General features: G+C 33.0%; 1 protein-coding gene and 1 pseudogene across 2 annotated transcripts in view; both read right to left on the reverse strand.

Annotated features, from left to right (window-relative positions):
• Positions 1–22,118, reverse strand: part of LSAMP (limbic system associated membrane protein) — a 570,872-nt gene that overhangs the window by 236,294 nt on the left and 312,460 nt on the right. The gene's annotated exons all lie outside the window — the stretch shown is intronic.
• Positions 1,402–1,520, reverse strand: LOC112485239 (annotated as a pseudogene).

The following is a 22,118-nucleotide window of genomic DNA, read 5'->3' on the forward strand; positions in this document are numbered from 1 at the left end:
TGAATAAATGGCTGGGTTGCCACAACCACTTTGGAGTTCTTTCTGAGTCCCTCGTTCCTGGCTGAGCACTGGCATTCTGTGATTTATGTTATATAACGAAGCCTCCAGGCAGAAAATGCTGCCAATAATTACTCGCTATGGGGGGACTGGGAAAACAGAAAGGCTTTCTTTGGGTTTTTCTCTGCTTCTCTTCTCTCTTCTCTCTCTTTATCCCTCCCCTCCCCTCTGCTTTCATTCCCTCCCCTCCTTTCCCCTCTGTACTTCTCTCCTGACAAAATATTTCTAGCAATATAATTCTTTACTAGCAGCGTTGTGAAGGTAGCAAAATAAAAGTTGATTGTGAATTCTTTTTTCCTTCCTCTCAAATCAAAGTACAAAGTTGGAAAAAAACACAAACACATCAAATCATCTTTAAAGAGGTAATGCAAATGCTCAGTAAAGTTTTAATAGCTAAGAAAACTCAAGTACTAAAGAATAGGCTGTTTCAAAATCTGAGAAATGAGATCTCTAAACAGTAGGAATTTTTTTAAACTCATTCATTCATTTCACAAACTTTTAATGCCTTTATTATCCAAAGCACTAGACTATAAGAGATACTCAAGTAAAAAATAAAATATCACAATAAAAAAAAATAAATTTTAACCATATAGTAATTTACTTTCTAGAAGATAGGAATACATACAGTAGTCCCCCCTTACCTATGGTTTCGCTTTCTGCAGTTTCAGTGACTCATAGTCATCCACAATTTGAAAATATTAAATGGAAAATTCCAAAATAAACAATTCGTAAGTTTTAAATTGTGTGCCATTCTGAGTAGCATGATAAAATCTCATGCAGTCCCACTCCATCTCACCCGGATGTGAATAACCCCTTTGTCCAGCATATTCACGCCATATAGCAACCTGCCCGTTAGTCACTTACTAGCCTGGGGTTCTCAGTTATTAGATTGACTGTTGCGGTATCGCAGCACCTGTGTGCAAGTAACCCTTATGTTACTTAATAATGGCCCCAAAAGTAGTGATGCTGACAATTCAGATATACCAAAGAGAAGACATAAAGTGTATATATGTATAGGAAGAAACAGAGTATATAGCGTTTGGTACTATCAGCAGTTCAAAATGGCCACTGCAGGTCTTGGAACGTATCCCCCAGGATAAGGGGGACTCCTGTATGTAGAAGACCTATTCAGTCTCAAGTTGTAAGGAAAATGTGACTGTAGAGAATAGACTCAAAGACTGGGAGAGGCCCTATACACTTGATATACTTTATCATATTTCATTTAGTAACAATTATTACATTCTCCCAAGGACTTTTTTTTTTTTTTTTTTAGGCGAGGCAACCCTTGGTTGACCTCACAGATTGCAAGGACCTTGTCAGTTTACAATCCCTTTTTATTTTTTACGCCTACAGCACCTGGTTTTCCTAGGTGGTCTCCCATCCAAGTACTAACCAGTTCCGACCCTGCTTAGGTTCCGAGATCAGATGGGATCGGGCTTGTTCAGGGTAGCATGGCTGTAGACTCTTTCAAGAACTTTTCGATCTCAATATTTCTACTTTGCAGATAAGTAAACAGAAGCTCTCCTATATTAAGTACATAGCTAGTAATTAGCAGAGTCAGGGTTTTAATACAGGTCTCTTTACTCCAAAGCCTATGTTCTTTCTAGCATATCACCAGAAAAGACAGACATGCATAATTCACTAGATAGAATATGATTTAAATGAAAATGATATAATTATGATAAACTGCTTAGGTCCTTTTTCCTTAGGTGGCTGAGGGAGAAAGAAGCCTGCCATAGCCAGACCTTAATTTTCCTCCATGTGTGGATGTAGTGCTTGTGTTATACAGTTCAATCTGTGCGATGAGAGACAGAATTGGATAGCGGTGGTAAGTGCATCATTATTTCCTCGTCTCCTTCAAGTCTCTGTTCAAATGCCACCTTAGTAGAGAGAATTTCTCAGTCATGCTATTGAAAATTGCAAATACCCACTCCACACACACACTCTAATGCCCTTTTATCCTCTTCCCTTCTTTCTCTCTGCAATACTCTCACCAACAGATATACTATCCATTTTTTCTTGCTTTGCATATGATTGGCTATCTCTTTTTCCGGAATTTAAGTTCCATGAGGGAAGAGGTTTTTGTTTAAATCATTTATAGTCACTGTTCTATGTTTAGCATCTAGAAGGCACATAAAGGATATTAAACAAATATTCATTGAATATATTAATCCTTACTAATTTTTAGAAAACATATTATAGTAGAAAGTTCAAAGATGTTATTCCTGTTTCCACAACCTATTTTATTTGTTTATCTCTACGAATATGAGATTATGTGAAATAAGGGCACTGATTACAAACTGATGACACTAGTTCTTTCTGAAGAAGAAATGGACTGAAAATTGTGGTCAAAGGAGCTTCCAGTTTATCTGTGTTGTTTGAAATTTTTTAAAAGAAAATGCATTCTGGAACTACTTATAAAATTACAAAGAAAATAAGTAAAAATAAGGCAATGAGATAAAATCAGCTTCATTACTTTACTGTTATACCTGTTTTCCCTAATAAAATTTACAAGAAGCTTCCAAGACACTTTGCATGATTGCCACTCAATAAACTAATGAACAAAAGATTTTTCAGTCAATAATAACAAGAGTAGTGTGTGAACCACAAAACTATATTAGAATTAAGAATATAAGAGCAAGGAATGTTGACATAAGGAATTTGTTCAGTTATATCTTTCTATTAATATTTTTACATGGTCCTTCTCCCAAATTCAAATGACATTAATACAGTCTCATTTATTCTCCAATGCCCAAGATACAGGGAAAGCTTCGTGTTACTATTCCCTTTCAGAGGGCAATGAAATAATAAAAGTGATAATACATAGCTCTTATTTAGTGCATATACTAAATGAGGCAAATTATATATGTATATGTATACAGATATATTTGTATGTGTATCTACATGTTTTTCAATTCTTTATTTGCTGTGCATGTTCATTTTTGATAACTCCTATGATCTTCCTTATTGTTAATTGATTTTTTTTTCTCTTGGGTCCAGTGTGCTGATAAGGTCATCAAATTTATTCTTTATCCTGTCATGTTATCCATTTTTATAATTTCTTTTTGGGTCTTTTTTATAGGTTTCATTTCTCTATTGAAATTCTTCATCTCTTTAGGCATGTTGACTGATTTTTCCCACTGAATCCTTTAACATATTTATTGTAGTATTAAAGTCTTTTGGTACTTCTATTATTTGGGTAATCTCTGTGTTATATATAGTATAATTAATCTCCTATTAATTATATTATCTTTTAATGATGAATTCTATTTTCTTGCTTATATTGCCCCACAATATTTTATCATAAGCCAAAACTGTACATAACAGAATAAAGATAGATAATGTATTTGCACTTAGACAAAGACCCATTTCTTTTACTTCTAGGCTGTTAATGTCAAGGACTGAATCAATCTAGTTTATAGTTGATCTGAATCTGGGCTTTGTTATTTTAGTTATCTACAGTACATCACTGAGGATAAATTCTCCTAGTGACTGACATGCCTTGGTCTAATGTAAGAGCTGGAATGCAAGAAGGCTTTTCTCAGCTCTGCTCTGCTCATGCTTAGGCAGAACTTGTATTCTTTCTCCTTGGAGTTGGGGATGGAGGGATGGATCTCAGTTCTCCTGTCCTTACTTTATAGATGGCCACTGAATCCCAAAGTACAGAAAGCTTTTGTTTGTTTGTCTTGGCTTCTTCCTCAGACATAGACTTGCTTGTGCAAGAGCACCTGAATCTTTTGCTGTTGCTCCCCTTCATGGGTAGATAATATAGCTGCCTGGTTGTTGTGTAGTATGAAGCCTGAAATGCCTCCTCCAGAACAACTAAAGAAGCTTAGATTGCTCTAACATAACCTCATTCTTTTATCTTCTTCAATATCATTGTATTTATTATAGTTCCCTCCTATTTTTAATTACCAAATTATACATCATTTTAAATTCTATACCTGTTTATAATTATCAAAACATTTGCTAATATTTTTCTTCATTATTTCTTCTTGTGTTATACTTTCCTTCTATCTTATCTTATCATCTTATCTTGTCTTATCTTATATCTACCTTTTATCTTATTGGGAAACATTTTTAGCTCCAAGGAGATATATCAGTGAGGTCTGTGAGTGTTATACCCTTCAGTCTTTACTGGTTTGAATTTTTTTTTTATTTTGCCCTCACTCTTAAATAATGTTTTTAACTGGGTTGATTTCTAGGTAACTGAAAGTGATTTTCCTTCAATCCTTTAAAAGAGTATGCCATTATTTCTGGAACCTACTCTTACTGAAGGATGGTCTTCAATCAGATTGACCGTTTTTCATTTGTAGGCAATCTGCTCTTATTATAGATGTTCTGAGATTTTTTTCCCCTTTGTCTTCCATGTGTTTCAGTTGTATTATAATATGTCTGGGTTTCCAAATATTTTTATTCTTGTTATTTTTGACTGAATATGATTCTTTAATTTATGACTTATGTTTTAAGTTTTGGAAAAAATTTCAGACACAATTCAATTAATATCTCTCTTCAATTCTTTCTATTCTGCCCTGGAACTTCTATTAGATGTATTTTGCAATTTAGTCAATCTTTAATGTCACATAAAATTTTATTTTTCAAATGCTTCACATGTTTACCAACCTGGGATTCACCATAGGTGATTTTCTTGAAACAACCTTCATTTCCTTGACTTTCCTTCTGCTATGTCTAACCTAGACCTTAACTCTTTCGTGAAAGGCATTTTTTTTTTTTTAATGCAACTGTTCTTGCTTAATGGATAACTTGTTTGAAAATATAAGCATACTAATTTTAAAGTCTTTTTCAGGTTGTCTTTACAATCAGCACTTACTCATGTGTAATCTCCCTATATATTGTACTTTTACAATATGTTTAATAGCATCAAATTTTCTCATGAGCTTTATAATTTTAAATATGTGAATTCATAATGAATGGAAATTATTGCCTGAAATGAGAAGCCTGAGGTTGAAGATGTACTCCTATGGAGTAGTTTCATGATTTTATTTAATTAATTAATTTATTTATTTATTTTGCCAGATATACATGATAATCCTTGGTCTTTAACGTATTTTTGTATTACACTTGAATGAACAATGTCTAAAATGTGGTAATCCTGAGCTCAATATCTACTGTTTTTTAATTATTTCTGAGTTAGAAAGTAAGAAAGAACTTGCTGTACTTATAAGTAGATTTCTCACCTCAGAACTGGGTATTGTTTAGAATCAGTTCTACTCTGGATTCTTGGATAAGAAGATGGAATTGAGGACTTCTACTTTTAACTTCTATTCACCACAGTGTGTTTTCCCTTAACCTGTGGCATGTGGAAACTACCTTATTAGTTACGACTCTCAAACATATATTTTCTTAATGAATGGCTTAGATTAACTTGAAAAACTCCACCTTAGGCATATCTGTTTATTTTGTGCCAATAGTGAAGAACTGTCAAGGAATAAGAACATTCCTATCATTTTCCTGTTTAGCCTAAGAAGGGAGATGTGGGGATATCATCAAGAGTAGTTTTATAGTTTTATTAACAGCCACTGTTTTTTTTCATTTCTCTTGTCTAACTGAATAAAAATACTAGAATATCATAAATGTTTTTTTTTTTAAAAAAAAAACAGAGATCACAAAATGAAATTTATTCTAGCATGGTATGTGGATATAATTCATGGGTATATGTGTGTTTGAGATTATACATACATATCTAGTATGTCTGCATTATGTTTACAAAGCTATTTTTATTTTTTAAGTAAATGTAAGTATAGCATAGTTATCCACGAGCCTTTCAGAAAATTTATCTTAGAAAAATATATTCTTACTTCAATAATGTAATTATTGTTCTAATTATTTTGATAAATTATTTTTGGAATTCACTCCTAACATGTTGGTATCTTGGTACTAAGTCCACAGATACTTATTCATCAAAACTGAATCTCCATATTAATAATTAAAGTGTGTGACTGAGTTCGGCAATACAGTACTGTGTTCAATAAAGAAACAAAATAAAACATTCATAAAGTAGTAAAAATTCTTTTCTTATTGTTCATAAACTTATCAGTAAATGAAAAGTTCTCTACAAGGGCAAAATGACTACATTATTTGAAGAAAAGTATACCACTGAAATAGAGTGGGCTATTTTGAAGGATAAAATTTATGTGAATTTATAATCAACTTATATTATTTATAAATTAATTTTGTTATTTATCACTCCTTTTGTCTGTACATGTGTGTGCGTACACATAACTACCTTAAACTCAATAAATTTGTCTAATTTAATCTAAATGATAAATCTGGATATTTGCTTATGGTGTCCTTATCTTTGGATTTGACAAACCTCATTAAACATTTTACAACTGAAATTACTACACAGTTTCTAGTACTTTTCTGAATTACACACAGTACAATTCTTGTGATTCTTTCCCAATTAAGCTGTTGGAACACACTAAAGACGCAAAACACACAAAACCCAGCCTAAGCCACTTTTTTTTTTTAAATGGGAAAATGAGATTATTCTCATCCATTGTCAAAGGCAATTCAATTCATACCGTGTTCCTAGAGAATTGACTCATCAATCCTGTGGGAAGAATAAACAGAATAATTGTGTACTCTGCTCTATGAAAGCCCAACATTTCATTGAAAACATGAATGCAAAATCAAAGATCAATTAGGAAATAAAAACATTTTTTAAATAGTGTCAGTTTGTGAAAAAAAAAACCAAGTAAAGATGAATTTTAATATAGACCTTCCAGTAGGTGTCTAGTGCAAAAAAAAAAAAGCAATTTTTTTTCTTTATAAGGAATGGCATCTTATCAAAACTATTATGTTCTTCTAATCTCTCTTCCATCCAAACATCTCATTTCCCTCTCATACTTTGACTGTATTGTTATTTGCTTTGTTTTTTGCTGTCTTTTTGGCCAAATTCTAGGTAAACACAATAAATGAGTACTGTTGTAGAGGAGTAAATCAATGGGTTATAGTTATATTTCCTTCTTTTCCAGGGTTTGGTCTCAGAAGAATAGGGTTCTAATGAAAATCAATAATTTGGTAAAGCAAATATCATTAACAATTCCTAGAAGGATAGCCTTCTCTTCAATGCCATAAGCACTTGGCATTTCCTACCCACAATAAACATTAAAACTTTGAGAAACAGAGAAAATGATTTTGTACCTTTTATCTTCCTATGGAGATCTATTATGATGAGTTGTTTAAAATATTTTTCTTAATGTGAAAAAGCAGTAAAGAATAGCTCAGTTATGGCTAACATGTTTTCAAAGAAGATAAAAATTTAAAAAATAACAATAACAACAACTAATGTTAACTGAATACCTACTATATATCAGGTAATGTGGTAAAGACTTTAGATTACATTTTCTCTTAATGTCTACATATCCACACACATATACATAAACAACTATGAGTGTTACTGTTACGTTCTCTTTTTACCAAAAAGGAAACTCTAGCCAAAAAGATAACGTAATATACATCAAATCATGCAGCTAGAGAATGAGTCAGACTGGAATATATATTCTGACCATTGGACATCTGCTCTTAAACCACTATGTACTAAATCTTTATGGCTAAGTTTGGAATTTTGGCAGGTTCTTAGTCTAATAATCTAAATGTCAGGTTCAATGTAATGCAAAACAATAATAATAGTAAAGTACTTAAAAATATTTTACCACGTGTGAGCTGGTTTTTCACATGTACATTGACCTGATGTAGAAGAACAGGATTCAGCAGCAGTACTTTTTCAGATATTCTTTAAAAGCCATTCCAAAAAAAAAAAAAAAAAAAAAAGTCTCCTATAGGCAGGTGAATAGCATTCATTTTGGAGTTTGTGGCTGAGACTGCAAAGCATTCTGTGAACGGGTGTTCACTCAGACTATATGAATAACTAGCATGCTGAAAGTGGGTCCAAACCATGCCCATGCTAAGCCAAAAGTAAAAAAAAAAAAAAAAACAAACAAGAAATAATGATGATTACTAACAATGAGATTTCTGTCATTTGATATTTATTATTGCATGAGATAATAGTACCTCAAAGAGAGTTACATCTTCATTTTTTTCAGAACTACATATTCGGTTTTGTTTTCTATATTCGGTTAATATTTGTTATAATTATTACTTGCTGTAGCTACTTAGGCAATCAAAATGTTGTTCCAATGACCGGTACAGTACTGGTAAGTGATACTTGGAATAAATGCATATCAGCCACGTGGAGAACCTTCACTCTCAGCACCATTAGTATGAATTATTTTTCTTATCATACTCAAGTTATTCACCCACTCCATTCTTCAAATGGGACTGTAGTACTCTTAACACCACACATTTCACAGGTATGCAGAGAATAATTCTAGCAAGTACTTTATATAAGCCACATCTCCAGATGGCTATTTCTCTGCCAATTCAAATTAAATACTCCCGCGAGAACTATTCACTATCTTTTCTTTATACTCTTTCTCTATGCTCAAAGAAGCAGCATGTTAGGAAAATAAGCAAACAAACAAAAATGACTTTTAGAATCAGCTAGACCTGAGTTTTAATCACGACACTACCACAGATTAGTTACGTAAACTTGGGTGAGTTATTTAATTTTTTTCTGTTTCCATTATCTCATCTGTAACAGAACTGATATTTACTCTAGAGCCTTATAGATAGTGAATATGAGCGTCTGGTATATATAGCAGGTTCTTCCAAATGGGAGCTATCACAACATTCCAAGTCACTCTAGTGGAAATATGCTTACAAAAAAGCTTAGGTTCACTTTAAACTCTCTATTGCTTTTCTGATAAAATTTGGATATTTCTGTCAGATATTACAGTCTTCATTTAAAAATTGCCCCATCTTCTTCACCCATTAGAATTGTAATATGGATACCTTTTTTCTGATAGTACTATTTTCCAGAAACTACCTTGGAAAACATCCTATCTCAGATTATCTTTTCTATCGCTGAAGTTCCCACCCATCATTTTTACCAAATTAACACCTTTTGACCTTAAGACACTTTCAATCTCACAGAGTAAAAATTAAAATTCTCATCAACCGCCTTCAAAATTTTTTCTATGACATTCCTACCCTAATATATCTCCTTCTAATCACCTATCACTTTCTCTATTCCTAAGATCATTCATTTCTACATATTCATTGTCTGTTTTTTCTAACCCATGTTTCCTTCAAGCCTTTGTATTCATTTCCTCCAAAGCCCTCCCTCCACATTGTTTTCCTGCTCAATAAGTATTCTATATCTGATCTTCTAAAAATCTGTGGAAATCTCTCTCATTCCAGGAACACTGTGACATTACTATTTAGAAAGAGAAGCCTTAGCTGAGTTCACATATCTGCCTTAGCAGAGAAATTCTTACCTTCTTAAGTCCTCCCCAATTTAGGGAAAAGCATCAGTCCTTTCAATTTGCAAATCCCACAATTCTCTCTTTAGGATTCAACTTGACTAACTGTATTCTTTTAATGTCTTCCCTTCAATCTATGTATGGCGTCTTAATATCTGAGCTTGTATCCTCCTAGTGAGCATATAATGTGTCTGACTCAAATGGTAGCCTATGCAGAGAGATACTTCAAAAATATTACTGAAGCTGATAACGAGAAAGATAAACAGAAATGTGGTATTACTGGCTAACCTGCAAAACACAAAACCCTAAAATTCTAATTTTTCCCAAACCAATTCTACCATCCCATGCCCAGAGGCACTTAAGCATAGAGACTGCACAGCTTACACTCACTGCTGTGAAATGCAGACCCCATACAGCAGCCGAAGTATATAAATATGCAAATCATAGATGTATACAGATACAGACTTCCAATAGAGAACACCAGCTGTCACAGACAGCAAAATCACTCTGAGGACTTGGCACTGGTGAATTGGCAAATACCCCTTGGTTGTTGCTGCCCCATCAATTATGGGCGATTTGGCTGGGTTGCATTCTTGAACAGGTTTCTCCCTCTTTTAACTCAATTTAACTAAGATAAAGAACTTTTTTTTAGAGTTATAAAATAATCTGTGATACATTTTGATTTGAGTTGGATATAAAGAGTTTATTATCCTCTGGACATAAACTTTCCTGCATCTTGCCATTTAAAAAAAAATCCACATCCTCTCTCCATCCTCCACCAAACAAAACAACCTAAAAACATCAAGCCAATGTTTTGTTTCTCTTTATTAAATAACTATTAGGAAAGATTCTGCTGGGATATGGATGATGGGCAATGAGAAGAATTTAGTATTTTGTTTATTGTTTTCTTTTTCCCAGAGACTATTGAAGACAACTGGCCCAGAAAGCTCTAGTTCTTCAAGTTATCCCAAGTGATCATAAAATGGAAGTAGAATGGGGAGGAGGATGAAAAGACACAGTGAACACTGAGAAACTTGTGGTACCCACAGACTATGGAATCTCCAGTTTAACACGGGAGTGAATAACAAATTTACTTCTCAACAAAGAATGGTTTACAACCATAGCAGCATTCTGAGAGAAGTAAATATGTCATCGATTTTAAATAGCAGTATTATCCAGCAGAGAGCAGATCAATAAAACCTGCATAGGTTTTTAGATGCTGCAGGATATTAGAGAACAATCCCATTTCCCCATCCATAAACCATTTCGTCCAAAAGAGTAATTTAAAATGTACCATAAATCATTATCTGCTCAGTAACCAATCAGAATTCAAGAAATATATCAACGCCTTTTTTTCTGCCTTGGAACCATCTGAAATGCTCTATTTTTGTTAACTTGTAGGCCTTGTACAGTTCTTCTGACTGTATATTTGGTGGAGAATAATAAGTTTCATTCAGATTTAATGTTTTCTCATCATAGTAAATACTAGAAAAGAAACTGACATTTTTCTTTGGAAAATGTAAAATACTCAATAATTATTAGGTGGGTGATGTTTATTGCTGTTCCAAATACAGAGGGAACAGGGCACAGATAATTACAAAGATTTGTTCCTTCCATACAAAGGTAGAGTAATGAAGAATCACAATGAAAAAGATAAAAATTTTCATCAATGGTCAATACTCTTTATATGACTCCACCCTCCACTGTGATCCTAGATATTCTGTTAGAAAGTAAAACTATTAATCTATTACCAAGTATTTTCTGAACTTTCTATTTTTGAAGTTTTGTGTGATTTCAAATAGAAACGAGGCACATTCTGTGCATGCTGGGAGCTTTTACTAGCAGAGAAGATAAGATGTGTATTCAAATGGACACATTATAAAGTGGAATGTGATACGTGTTCAGAGAGAGATAAAATGCTTCCAGTTAGAGAAGAGAAAGCTTGCGTATAGATAGAAAGATCAAATAGGCAATGATAAAGAAGCCAATCTACATAGAGTGTGCAGGGTGATTTTTTAAAAACCTCAATGGAAATTTGTTACTCCTCTGTTTAAAACCTCCAATCCAAATACACTTCTCACCTCACCCCACCCCCTCAAAAGAAGCAAAGCAAAATAAAACCCTAACATACTACAAGGCTCTATGTACCTTTCTAGCATCCTCTTGCTCACCATCCCTCCTTGCTCATCATCTTCCAGCTTATTGGCCACATACCCTACTTCTGCCTGAAATCCTCTTTCTCACACTCCATGCCTAGCTAACTCTGCTTCTACAATTTTGGGGAAGAGCTAGACTATCCAGGATATAGAGTATGCACATATGGAGAAGTTAGTTTGGAATGAGAAGTTGAAAGTGTGTTAAGACAAGGTATGTCAATGTCAGAGTATAGTTCACAAATATCTGGAAGTGATATTCAGGTCATTTTAGAATACAGAAATATAGAAGCAAGGGATACTACTTTTCTTGAAAAAAATATAAGAAAGAAGTAACAAGGACCTCAATTAGACAATGTCAGAAGCATGATTCACAAAAATGAGTGATTGATTGAATGGAAGAGATGGATGGAAATGGAGAAGATAGAAATAACCTTGCTTTCAGGGAGATCAATTGTGCCATTATCAGCAGTAAGGAAATCAGAAAGAAGAGGAGATGCATTGGAGGAAAAGATTAATTTCGACTTGAGCACATTAAATATGAAGTATCTGGTAGACAGAATGAAATACTTATAAGGTATTTCTGGACTAGGATCACGCCCTAAAAGAAGGAAAGACTGGCAATGGAGACTTGAAATCAAACTATATAGATATTTCATTAAAGATGAGGTCATCAACAGACAAAATCTAAAAAAGGAAGAAGAAGCAACTACAACCCTGATAAAATACACAGAAATAAGATCATACAACCAAAAGATTTCAAGTTGACATAGTCTGAGAGGAAATAAGGAGGAAAGGGATTGCAAGAAAAGAAGGGGCGGGGGGCGGGGAGTTGTTGGTAGTGTGCCTAAATAGAAATCAAAGAGACTGTCATAAAAAGACTGGCTCTTTAAAAAGGCAGGGACGGTGGAGGGTTGTAAACTCAGAATAAGGGAAAGACTAGGAAAAGTTGTTTTAGGCAATTGAGTTGAAAATCAGCCAGCGATGAACAGAGAGACTTCCAGAAAGCATTAGGAATCAGCTGAGGTTAGCATGACTTTGTAGGGTACTCAATAAAATGTTATGATATCCCATTTCCTAGCAACCTTTAGCTGAGAAGGAAAAGGGAATATCAAAGTTATTCATGGCCAGGGACTAGAGACGTCAAAACAAGATAAGATCAAACAGACTTGCATTTAGGGTACCAGTAAGGAGGCTGCTGAAATGTTAGACTATGGCACCCAGCTAGGGTAGATAGGCAAATGAAGCTAGGACATGGCTATAGCACCATCTAAGAAATACAGAAAGTTTTTGTTTGTTAGTTTGCTTTGTTTTAAAATCAGTATGGGACTTAGAAATTTTATGTAGGAAAGTGTTTATTCTACAATGTTACTTTGAGGAGACTGACAAGATCCTACTTACAGCCCTGTCTTTATTCCTCCCCAATGAGACTGTAATTTGTCTGTGTGTATGTAGGGGGAAGTGGGGGTTAGGGGTGGAAGTGTGGCATTGTAGTTATAATATCTCTTTTAGAAAGAATATATCTTTGCAAGGTATTAGAAATTAAGGCCTCATCATTTTGGGGAAAAAAATTATTTTATGAATTTGCTTCCACCATGGAATAAAGAAAAGAAAAAATACTCAGGTGAAGAATTGATGGAGGGTTGAAGAAGAAAAAATAAAATAAAATGAAATGGAGGTAGAAGGCACCAAAGAGAAACTGCTCTCTGAAAATATTTCTAGGTCTCTCCTTTCAATAATCATGGTTTATTATTTTTAACTATTTTGAAACTATTTTTCAGTCATAATACACAAATACACACACACATTTATAAACTAAAACTTTTTATCTATAAAAACAACACTCAAAAAAACTACTGTAAAAACTATTTTAGTCTATTTCATTCTATCTTCTTTTTAATGGATGTACGTGTGTATTTGATGTGTGTATTTATTATAGTTTACAAAGTTGATTATAAATTATACTTTTTGTAACTATTTCACTTAACCATTTATTATAAATATTTTTAACATGTAACAAAATGTTTTATAAAGCATAATAGTTAATGGCTACTTAGCTGTATTACTTAGAGATTTAAAAGTAAAAAATAAAGGAAAAGCCTAAAAGAACCATCAATAAATATGTATCTTGACAAAGTAGGAAGGTTTACTTAGCATAAAAATGAGTAAAAAAAGCAAAATGGAAAAGAAAACAAGTTTGCTTATACATATGTAAATGTATAAAATTAAGTAATAAGGTAATTTAAAAACACAATATGAAATAGATAAAGTTTTAATGTCATTGATATATGAATAGATTTTAACAGGTCAACAGGCCTTAGTGAAGCATCAGTGATACAAGCACTTCCATATAAACTCACTGATACTGCTGCTACCAATGACCTGAATAGATTCTCTTTGGTCCTGAGTTTCTTGTATCAATAATATCTAATAATAATTCTGAGTTTGGCAGATACAAGTTTCAACACCTGTATCTCATGTTCAAGCCCTAGTTTTGAAGGTGTCTGAATTTTATTTCAGCTTTTATACTGGTTGATAATGTCTACACCCAATACCAAAATGAGAGAGGTTCCCAAATGTAGAAAAGAGGTTTGAAGGCTGAGTAGTCACTCTAATGTCCATTAAAATAATTTCTTCTTATGAAATGAATTTAACTTTCTCATTCCAAATTCTGAAGATTTAAGGTATATTGTATAATTTTTTTAAAAAAATAATTCTGTGATGACCACTTTGTATAAAAATCTGCATTTGCATTTCAGAAGATTTTATTTCTACACATTCATGGAAGCAGAATTACTGAGTCAAATAATACAAATATATTTTAAAACTTTGATAGACATCCCTACAATAACTTATCAAAGTTTCCACTAATTTACACTCTCAACAGGGAGATATAAAAGTGTTAGTTTTCCCACTGACTTGCCAAATTCCGGCTACCCACATTTTGTTAACCCTTTCCAGTATTATCGGTTTAAAAAGCACCAATTTATTGTTGCTTTACTTTGTATTTCTTTTATTATTAGTGAGGTTTTAATAATTTTTCATATGTTTGCTATTTACATGGGTCCTTTTGTAAACTGGCAATATGCCCTTCAACAAATTTTAGTCATATTTTCTGTATCAATTGTTTTCTCTCTTTATCGATCTTGTCCTATTACATTGATTAGAACCTCCAGAATAATGTTAAATAATAAAAAGTGATTGTTGGTATCCTTGTTTTATTCCTGTTTTGCCATACTACTGCTGAAATTATGCATTTTTTATGTTAAGAAAGATATCCTCTAATTAGCTCATTAAGTTTATAAGTAATTAAAAAAATCAAGAAAAGAAGTTGGTTGAATGATATATGTATTTTGTTGGTTATTGGGATTATCTCATGATTTTTTCCTTTAACTTTTTGATATAATATTTTTTATTCATATATTTCTTTATAATGGATTTTGCTTGAAAAAATTCTATTTGATTATATTTTTAATATAATTTTAGATTTTATTCACTAGCATTTAATCCTAATACCTACCTTAAGTATTATTGTATCTGTTCTAATTTTATTTTGAAATAATTTCAGATTTACAGAAAAATTGCAAGAATAATACAAAAAACTCCCATGTATTCTTTACCCAGAGATCCCATTCAAGTTTTGTCACTTGTCCCAATAATGTCTTTTCCAGCAAACAGCTCAATGTAAGATTACATATTATACCCAGTTATAAAGTCTCCCAGTTTCCTTCAATCTAGGGCGATTCCTCTTTCTCTCCTGATTTTCATGACCTTGACATTTATAAAGATTAAGAGGCCAGTCTTTCTAAAGAATGCCCTACCATTTGGGTGTATCTTTTTATGACTAGACTTAGATTTTGATAGAAATATCACAGAAATGATGCTGTATTCTGCTCATTGCATCCTATCCTTTGGCACATGATGCCAATTTGTCCCTACTTGCAGTGTTAACTTTGGTGTCACCTAGATTTCTCTACTTTTCTCCCTTTTCCCCCCTCTTTGTGCTTAGATAGTTTGTGAGGAGCTGCTTTGAGATGTGTAAAAATCTCAGTCCTTATTTCACTTTCACCGACTAGTTTTAGAATCCATTGGTGCTTCTTGTCTGAATTAATTATTTCTGCAATGGTTGTGAAATGATAATTTCCAAATTCTATAATTCCTTCCACATTCCATTTTAAGAGAGTTCTATCCTCTTTATTTAATAACTATTGTTTAAATTATATCAGTATTATACTACATCACTTTTATGTACTTTGATACTGAACTTGTCCCAGAATTGGGCAGTGGAAGTACCTTTCAAGCTGGCTTCTATGTACTTTTGGCATGCCTCATTTTTTCTTTTAGGATTTCCTTACTTTCTGACACAACATATGCTCCAAGCTCATGTTGTTCTTTCCTTTCCCAGTCCTGGAATCATCTATTTCTACAAGCAACTTTTGTTCCTTTTAGTGGGGAGTGACATTTTAAAATCAACATCTGGATGTTAGATATGCTTATTGCTACTAGGGTATAAGTACTCTAAGGCCCTCTCAATGGGCAAGGTTAGGAAATATACACATATATTTACATCTATATTTCTATCTATCTATCTATCTATCTATCTATCTATCTATCTATCTATCTATAATCTATCATCATCTATCTTCTCTTAAAACTCATGAATAAACATGAATAACTTCAATTTCAATCCAACACCACAGGGTTCATTTTAGCTTTCTCCTTTTCCAAATTTATACTTCTCCAACAGTGAGAAACTGGTTGTCATTATCTTTAATATATTTACTAACTTTCTCAATTGTCTTGAATGTAGCCAAGGTCCTAACCCACCATGAATGCCTCCCCAATCAGATACCCTTCTTTTATGAGTCCTGTGCCTTGTAGTAGTCACTCTTCACTCAGAAACCCTCCTTGGGTAGGCCCTGGCACAGGCTGAGCTGCTTTCCCACTATACTCCAGCTTGCCTAATAGCTTTTTGATTAAAAAGAAAGGAAGGGGCATTATTGTGTTTTGTATACTTTATCATTTAGGCAGGCCTAGGATTTGACAAATTTTAGACAATACAAATCATCTCACTGTCCAAAAATAAATGTTACTTATTAATACCAAAATGAAAACAATAAAATAACCTATATATCAAAAAATATATGAAGATACATATGCCATATTTTTGACTTTTAAATATATAAATTCAATATTACCTTTAATATTTTTAAGGGTACAGAGTTTTATTTTTGTTTTTGATAATGTATATAAAACATAAATGCTACTGATGATGAAAATGTATAGTGGCTTATAGTACTATATAAAAATATTTGAAAGGGTAGCTATCCTTATCTTTAAAAGAAAATCTCTGTGGAAAAACTAGCACATCTGTTAGTAGCCACATATGCTACTATGTAAATGTAAGTAAAAATAACTTATGGAGCAAACTAGCTGTAGCCAAACTATCTAGTAGATGCAGATTCAAAATGGAATAAATCCCTACCCCAAATTCTTTCTAATCAGTCAAAATTCTGACCACAAAGTATTAAAATCTGTATTGGTGCAATGATTCAAGACTGAAATATAACTAAACATTCATTGGTCTGTATCTTCAAGTAGCCTTCTTTCTTTCATGTAGACTGGGTTTTTATACTCAGCCAACTCTGGATACTAAAATAATTTTGCCTCTCTTTCCTTGCTTTTTTTTTTTTTCATCTACAGAAAAGACAAATGTAGGTTAGAGCAGAAAGTATGTGGATGTAAATAGCTAATTTATTTTAACTATAAGATGGACTGCATATACATATTGAGAGCTTGGAGATAGAAATTAATTTTGGGTGGATGAGCTTGATTTAGATAAAACTTTAAGTTCTTCCTACAAGGGAACATCAAATTAAAACTGCATGACATAATATTCTCAAAAATTTTAGCCCCAAAGTTCCATTTCTCCCCATTACATTAGCTGTCTGATTGCTGATGTGAATAGTGATGTCTTTAAAGTCTGAACATGACCTATTAACAGCTAATCAAGGGGCTATTGTTGGAAAAATTAAGCTGAAGAGTAGGAAAATTAGTAGACTTCAGCATGTAAAATCCAAATAAGAATTTCAATTAATCACAAAGATTCTCAATAATCAACAGAATTAACCCTCAGATCAAATCTAAGTAAAGAAGATTCCAAATTCTTAATTTTATTAGAATGCTTTAAAATATAAAAATTGCCAGTCTAAATTCAATAAAAACACAGTGTTAAACTTTCTGTATGAAATTTTGTAGGCCATGTTAAGTCATTGGGAAAAAAAATCAATGCAACATGATCGTAATTAAAGAAGAGAAGAAAAAGAATGTAAGAGAAGGGAGAACTAAGGAAGTAATGAAAGAAGGAAAAACAGATAAAAAATTAAGAGAGATATAAAGAATGCCTGCCTAGAGTGCTGGGTAATAGTTTTGGTCAGAGTTAGGAAAGTTTAATAGGATTGTGAAATGCTGCTAAAAATTTAAATCTTAGAAACCATAAGTTTGTGACTAGTATGCTTGGAAAAAAAATGACATTTATGTTTCCTAACTTTGAGTTTTAATTGTTAAATTAAAAGGGAATCTACAAACATTACACTTATAAGTCAATAAATTCTGTAAGTCAATATGAGATACAGGAAATGTAGCTTTTTAAGTTGCGGATTTGAAAAGAAAGACCAAACATGTTTGGTCATATTTTTCCTCATAATTATATTGATTTAATTAAGATAATTATGCAATAAATTTCCTTACAAGTAATGGAGAGATTCTCACAATCCATGTATGTTATTTGAGTCATGGTGGTGAGAAAAATTTCTGAAATTCTATTTAATATTATAGTGAAATTTAAATATTAACTTAGAAATACATTTATTTTTTAATTATCTCCAATTTTAGTATATGCAGGTTAGACCATTTCTAAAATAATGTTAACCAAATCAGAGTAGCATAAGAAGAAAGCAAAAGACTAAATGTGGAAATGACCACTCTACTATGGGTACCAGACTCAAGAATATGTAATAAATAAATTGAAAATATGATGAATGTTGTAAGGTATGGCGAATGAGATATTTAAATTTAAGTTCACATCTTTAAAATATCGTCATGTCAGGATTTCCTTTGTATTCACACATATGGAGATTCTTAATGTTACAGTTTTTTTTTAAAAAAGTCTGTTTTCAGAACCACTATTTCCAGGGCTCAAAAACATAAAATCAATCTATGTTTTCCATGATTATGCAGGTTTATTTTATTTCGTCTTTTAGTTTTCTACTACAAGGCACTAGTATGTGCTCCACAGAATTTTATATATAATACGATACTGTGTCATACTGGAAAATGAGCAGTAAGTAGCAGCAAATTCCTCTCATTGATCGCTTAGATTCTTAGAAAAATAGTTCTGGTTTTTCACACATATCCAAATCACCTGTAGAGCATACTGTATTTGAAAACTTTGGCCACATCCCCAGATATTCTGATTTAATTGTTCTGAGATTCTCATGAATCTGCATTTTGACAAGTATAATAAATCTGAATGTTGACCTGTTGCAGGTTATGAGAGTATCACATAAAGAGAAACATTGCCTTAACATAAGTGCCTCCACCTAGGGTACAATCAGAAAAACACAGAAACCATAGAAGGGTAACTTTTGAAGAAGGAATTGTCATTATTAATGAGAATTATGCTGGAGTAATCAGTTTATTTTATTAAATTTAAGGGTGATATTTTCTTAATCCTCGATCTTAGAATCTGTAAAGGAGATGATGTAGGAACCAAAATATCTGGTTTTAGAAATGGGTCACACAATTTATTAAGTCTCTCAAATGCATATTTATATTTGAAAAGCCTTGGCTTTCACTGAAGCAACATTTATTACCACTAATCACAAATATCCCAAAGGTCATTATTGATTTGTACATTTGCTGATGCAAAACTTTCACCTGTGTACCGCATGGGGAAGCTGTGTGAAGATATCATTTAGTAAAGATTGAGTTTAGCAAACCATATAGCATATTTATTTCAACACAGGATATTTGGGGTGGAATGACCCTCTTGAACTTATTTTAAAAACTTACTTTATTTGTGAAAAACAATTATCAAAATAAGCAAGAAAATGTTAGAGATGTTGAAAAGTCACTAACATGGTGGGACTATATATAAAAGGAAAGAAGGATGCACCAGGGAAAATACAATGCCAAAAAAATATGAAGGGGTACAAACGCTTAAAAATTTTAAAAGATTTTTAAAGTCTAGAACAGTTTTTATGTTTCAATCACTTTTTTTTGTTGTTGTTGTTCAGCTTTGACACTTGAAAATGGATAGTTTGGAAAGAGAGGAGATTTTCTTTCCATAGGACTAGTTTAGTCAAGTAAGTGGCCTTGGAGGGCCTAAGGTGTTACTATGAAAGTTAAGGTATTTGGGAGTCTACATGGTCTCTGACTCATGCCCAACGAGATTCATCTTAGAAGGATTTAGGGGTGTAGCACTATCTGAAATCAAATGAAATTATGCTGGATTATTTTCCCAGATGTTCCTAGGTATACAATTCTATTAAAAAGTTTCTCAATATGTGGTCCCTGCACCAGTAGCATTGGCATCCCCTGAGAGCTTTTTAGAAATGTAAATTTTCAAGACCCACCAAAACTACTTAATCGAAACTTCTTTTAAGATTGGGGAGGTCTCACCAATCTAAAAGGTAACATCCATATGTTGCTGACGTGTGCTGTGTGTTCTCCTCAAACATAATAAAAGTGAGTAAGAACTTTAATGTGATGCTAGTCTAAGAAACCATTTAGAATCCTAAAGAAGTAAAGCTAAAGATGGGACAACTAAAGAAAATGCATTGGAGGGACCCAAAATAAAAGCTGAAGGAGCCTATAGCTATAGCAAGGGTAACAGGCAAGGGTGACAACTATTAGACTCTAGGCAGCATCCCGTGGGCAAAAGTGAGCCTTATGAGAGATACTGTAACAGCAGCTAGCAACAGCATCATAGTGGTCATCATCAACATCATGTACTGCCTGAGAACACATGATCTCCAGACGCTGGGCTAAAGGCTTACATACACCATCTAATTTATTACTTACAATAAATTTAAAGTATTTAAAAGATTTAACTTTACCTCTACTTTACATATGACAAAACTAAGCCTTAGAGAAATTAAGTGGTTTGCCCCCAAATTTATTTAAGTAGTGAGAAGAAAAAATTGAGATTCAAACAAGGCAGTGTAAATGCAAAGCCCATCTTTGAACTGCTATTCTTTAGTGATATCCCAGAGCATCTTTGAGCAAAGGGTGGCCTAACAACTGAGCAAGGAAAAAGACCACAGTATTTATTTAATGACTAGTTAAATTAGATTTGCAGAAACCATGGAAGGTGAGCAAAGCAGAACTTGAAAAACTCAAAAGATCCTTATATTCTGAAGGCAGGTGCTCTGGGGTTAGAGGGAAGAAGGATGACAGCCCCATCTAGAAGCAGAATCTTTGAGGTGGAAGAAACATGTTATGGTTGAGGCATGGAGCAATAAGTGATATGAACAAACATCATAAAGAAAAGGAACCCATGACATAATCACAAAATTGAATATCCTAAGGGGAAGTGGTTCATCCATCTGGTGCTAAAGATCAAATGTCAGTATCCATATAATTGTCCAAAAAATCCCCCTTCATGACTCAGGCTCAAAGAGAAGATAATCCTTTCTTCATCTCCCTCTGTTGCTCATTTTCTGTTTCAAAGAAATATGGTTAAAATGAAAATTCAGTAATATCTTGAATTGGACAGATATAGGTATGAAACTCTGTCCTCAGTCAATAGGGATTCTTGAGCAAGCTCCTAATTATTTCTGAACTTTAAGCTTTTGCATGTCTATAATAAAGTTATTAACACGAACTTAATAATATTATCAGAATTAAATGAGACAAAGAATAAATAATACCTGGCATTTAGTAGGTTCATCTCCATCCCTTAATATTAAGTTAAATTGAAGTTAATTTCACTTGTGCTGATATGACATGGAGGTGTACACAGTAGAATCTACCCTAGTTCTAGTTCTAACCCTTTCAAGATGGTCATGTTTATAGCTGAAAAGTATGCAGATAAATAAGTAAGAAGGGGGACGACATTGAGCATTTGGCACTAAGAGCACAGATGTAAATATAAATGTGGTAATTCCTAAAGTTGTAATAAAAATATTTCCATTCCAGTAAAAAGTGCTTCACATTTGATTCCAGGTTGTCTTGGCTTCAAACTACTCCCTGAACTCTTCATGTGATCTTGAGCAAGTAACCTAAATTTAATGAACTTCTGTTTCCTCATCTAGAAACCAAGGGATACAATACTTAGATTGTCCAATTTTATTCAGTATAGGACAATCCATGATTTCTAGTGTGGTCTCTACTGGCTTTTCAATGACATGAAAGGCTGTAAAGGTACAAATGTTGCACAGCAATTTCATAATTTAATGTGAAGTTGGCTATTAGATAAAATCTGTTCTAAGGGACCTTAAGTAAACTGGTTATCTCTCCTCCCTCTGCCATCGAGGTAGAACTTCTTTTGTTTTGAGAT

Source organism: Pteropus alecto, unplaced genomic scaffold (genome assembly GCF_000325575.1).
Source record: "Pteropus alecto unplaced genomic scaffold, ASM32557v1 scaffold270, whole genome shotgun sequence".
In the NCBI taxonomy this organism is placed as follows: domain Eukaryota; kingdom Metazoa; phylum Chordata; class Mammalia; order Chiroptera; family Pteropodidae; genus Pteropus; species Pteropus alecto.